The sequence below is a fragment of the Sturnira hondurensis genome, unplaced genomic scaffold (assembly GCF_014824575.4).
Source record: "Sturnira hondurensis isolate 20B ecotype Veracruz unplaced genomic scaffold, ASM1482457v3 Scaffold0019428, whole genome shotgun sequence".
NCBI classification, from domain to species: domain Eukaryota; kingdom Metazoa; phylum Chordata; class Mammalia; order Chiroptera; family Phyllostomidae; genus Sturnira; species Sturnira hondurensis.
Genome location: NW_028092059.1, coordinates 8,344,659 through 8,348,731, shown reverse-complemented (window position 1 = coordinate 8,348,731; position 4,073 = coordinate 8,344,659). Strand labels below are relative to the sequence as shown.

Sequence of the window (4,073 nt, the reverse complement as noted above, 5' to 3'; positions counted from 1 at the left end):
ATGATTAATTGGAGGACACTCTGGTTGGGTCATGTCTTGGCCACCGTGAATAGTGCTGCAATGAACATAGGGATACATGTATTTTTTATGAATAAATGTTTTCAAAATTTTGGGGTAGATACCCAGAAAATGGATTGCTGGATCATATGGTAGTTCTATTCTTAATTTTTTTTTTTGAGGAACCTCTATACTGTTTTCCATAGTGGCTGTACCAGTTTACATTCCCACCTCTTTGAAGTCATTTTGTTTTTGAGATGCTTCTGAATTCCTACCAGCATTAAGTCTAACGTTCTCAGACTCTGAAATGGTCTGAGATGTTAATTGTCTAGATGACCAGTGGTCTGGATAGTGGATATCAGGTGGTCTGGAGATGTGACCATTCTTTTCTTAGTCCTTCAGGGGCAATCAAAGGGCTGCCTGGAGGTTTGAGGTCCATCCAGGTTGCCCGGCTAGTTATAACAAGACTATGGTTGTTCCCTTATATCTCAACCTACTTGATTTTAGTAATTTAGCAGCTTGACTGTAATGAGTCCATTTTTTTCTTTACTTTGTTCCTCCGTGAATTAATATGATAATTTTCTTTCCCTTTGTGGAAAAGGACTTTCCTCCCAGTTTTTCAAAGAGGCATGTTTCAGTCCTCATTGCTGCCTTTTGTTTTACATGTGTGAGCTCTCTAGCTCAGACAACAAGAAGCTCTGTAGGCTGCCTCAGGGTCTCACTCATCTGCTATACTTTTTATATGTTGGCATAAGATAGTGTGGGACTAAGAAAGGTGAAGTATTAAGATGTAGTTTATTGTAGATTTTTAAACTTTTCATTCAGGTCACTTCTACAGGGGCTCAGTTGTTGCCGGACACAGTAGTGGTGGTTTTATTATACATATGGAGGCTGTGGGCCCTGTGACTAGGGAACAGTCTGCTAGGCCGGAGGCTCCAGGGTCTCCTGATGACCACCTTCTCCTGGTTAAAGGTAGACTTCTCCTAGGTGCTGTTGCTGCTGCAGGAATGCTGGGTGCACTTGTTACAATATTATCGTTTCCTGAAAAGAGAAGCCCTGAATGGTTCAATGAGGGGAGCTTGGCCACCACTGTCCTACCAGAGAGCGGGTCTTCCCTGGCCTTATGTGCTCTGGGCCGGGGCCAACTGTGTGTGCGGTGAGGGGTTGGTGTGATCAGCTTCTTGAAAGCTTTAAGAGTTCACAGTTTGTGGATCATGGTCATGACCAGCATAAAGGCAATGGAGTCCTTTCCAAGTACAAGGCTCTCAAGCTAGATACAATGTACAACAAGATCTCCACTTCTCCATATGCAAGGAATTCTTGCAGTGGGCCATTGGGAGACAATGCAGTTTCCTTACTGGTCTGGCGTGTTACACTTCAGAAAACTTAACCTTATTTTTACCTGAACTTAATTAAAGCATTTTTAATTGGCATACATATTAAAAATAAAAAATTTGGGTTGGCCAATTATACACATTATATATTAAAGAGAATTTGTGTTTATAAAATTTAAACTCAAGAAGTACCTTCAAAATCAACAGGGAGACAGTGGCCAGACATGATGCACAAGATCAAATGGATTTAGCTGACATCCTCAGAGTACTTCACCCCAAAGCAGGAGAATATGCATTGTTTTCAGTGCACATGAAACATTTTCTAGGATAGATGACATGTTAGGACACAAAACAAATCTCAATACATTTAAGAAAACTGAAATCATTTCAAGTATCTTCTCTGACCACATGCTATGAAACTAGAAATTAATCACAAGAAGAAAATGAAAAAATACACAGTGACATGGAAGTTAAACGTTATTAAACAATGAATGGGTCAACAATGAGATGAAGGAAGAAATCAAAAGATACCTTGAAACAAATGAAAATGAGGACACAACAACCCCAAATCCACGGGGCACAGCCAAATCAGCCCTAAGAGGGATAGTCATAGCATTACAGGCCTATCTCAAGAAACGCCACTATGAAGCACAATATGGAGATACCTCAAAAATTAAACATGGAACTGCCTTGTGACCCAGCAATTCCACCTCTAAGAGTTTATCCAAAGAAACCCAAAACACCAGTTCAAAAGAATATAAGCACCCCTATGTTCATTGCACTGTTATTTACAATAGTGAAGATTTGGAAGCAGCCCAAGCAGCCCAAGATTTGGAAGCAGCCCAGCTCAAGTAGATGAGTGGATAAAACAACTATAGGCATTTCCACAACAGAATACTACTTAGCTATTAAAAAGAAGAAAATTTTACCCTTTGCAACAGGACAGCATAGATGGATCTGGAGAACTATATGCTAAATAAGCCAGTCAGAAAAAGACAAATACCATACAATCTCACTCATATGTGGAATCTAATAAACAAACTAACAAGAAAAATAGAGACACACTCAGAGAGAGAGAGCAGGATGACAGCGCTGAGCGGGGATTGGGGGTGGAGGGTCAAGCAAGAAAGAAAAGGGACTTAACTCGGACAACAGTGTGATGATTGCTGGGGAGAGGAGGGTGGCTAGAGGTAGAAGAGGGTATAAGGGGGTTAAATGGTGATGGAAAGAATACATTTTTTAAAGAAGTACACTCATGCTTTGGTACTTGTAATCATCAGACCTCACCAAACCTGGTACTTGTCACATTTTGATGGGAAAAAAAAATGTTTCGGCACTCAGCACTCGCTAGAACTTGTATGAGTCATGACACAACCCTGAAAGAGAAAATGCTTCATCACTCGGTACTCATTGTTTTCGGTGCTTATCAGGAGTTCCAGAACAAATTCACCATGAATGCCGAGTACCCCTGTATTTTATAGAGGCTGCTGTGAGACCTTACAAGCTGGGCCTGCTTTGCACAGCCTCAGTACCACGCTTAGGGTCTGGCTGTCCATTGGCTTACAGCCTTGCCCAGAAGCAGTAGCAGGCTGAGGAGGTGGCCAAGCATCACAAGCTCCCTTCTTTTGTACTTCAAACCCTGTCTGCTGCATTCCTGCATTCTCTTCCACCAGCTTTTGAGTGAATGGCCATGAGCTGGCCTGTGGGAGTCCTGTGGGCCAGCCGAAGGGTGGGCACTGGGAGAGCAAATTTTCTGAGTCTAGGGTTGGCACTGTGTCCCCACCAGCCAGCCTGCATCCCACTTAGGGGCCCTTGGCCCATTAGTCCTGTGTCCAGGATGGCAACTGGCAACTGTCCAGGATGGCATGAGCTTATGAAGAATTTCACTTCAGAGGAAGCTATTCGTCACAATAAGATCTCCATCATAGCAACTGGATGAGTTGGCATGGCCTGTGCCATCAGCATCCCGCTTCAAGGCTTGCTTCAAGGCATGAGCTTAGCTTGCTGGACACTATGGAATCCGGCAAACTGAGGGGCCAAATGATGGATCTTCCACATGGCAGGTCTTGGATGAAACTGCCAAATGTCATTGCCAGCAGAGAATACCTCTCACTGCAAACTCCATCCTCATGATTATCACAGCAGGTGTATACCAGGAAAAGGGAGACACACCCACATTAATTTAGTCTGATGAAATGTAGTCGTATTTAAATCCATAATTTCTAATAATATTCAATACAGTCCTCAGTGCAAGATGATTGTTGTTTTTAATCCCATGTATATTTTAACTTATATAGCCTGAAAATTAAGTGAAGTTCCCCCCAAAACATGTCATTGGAGGTGGTTGTAATCTGGACACTGCTTTTCCTTTCTTGATTGGGCAAAAGCTTGGTACCTCAGTCTGAAACCTGTTGTGGGTGAATCCTTATAAAGCGCGGAGATGCTCATGTTCCTTCGTGGAGTCTTTCTGAAGGGTCTGAATTCAGACATAGGAACTGATAAAGATCCCGAGCAGCGGGAAAGTGTCCACAAAGATGTGATTGCCAGCACCTATGAGATCATTAGAGCGAAAAGTTATACTTTTGGGCCGTTGGCCTTTCTCTGGCTGATTCAATGGAAAGTATTTTGCAGAGTTTTAGGAGAGTGCATCCAGTTTCCATCATCATTAAGGGTCTCTCTGGAATAAATGAAGTATCCCTCAGGGTTCCTTATATCCTAGGAGAGAACGTTACTACCTTGTAA

The 4,073-nt window shown here is 42.5% G+C and overlaps 1 pseudogene; it reads left to right on the top strand.

The window, feature by feature from the left end:
* The first annotated feature begins 3,168 nt into the window (after window positions 1-3,168).
* Window positions 3,169-4,073, top strand: LOC118974409 (L-lactate dehydrogenase A-like 6B; annotated as a pseudogene).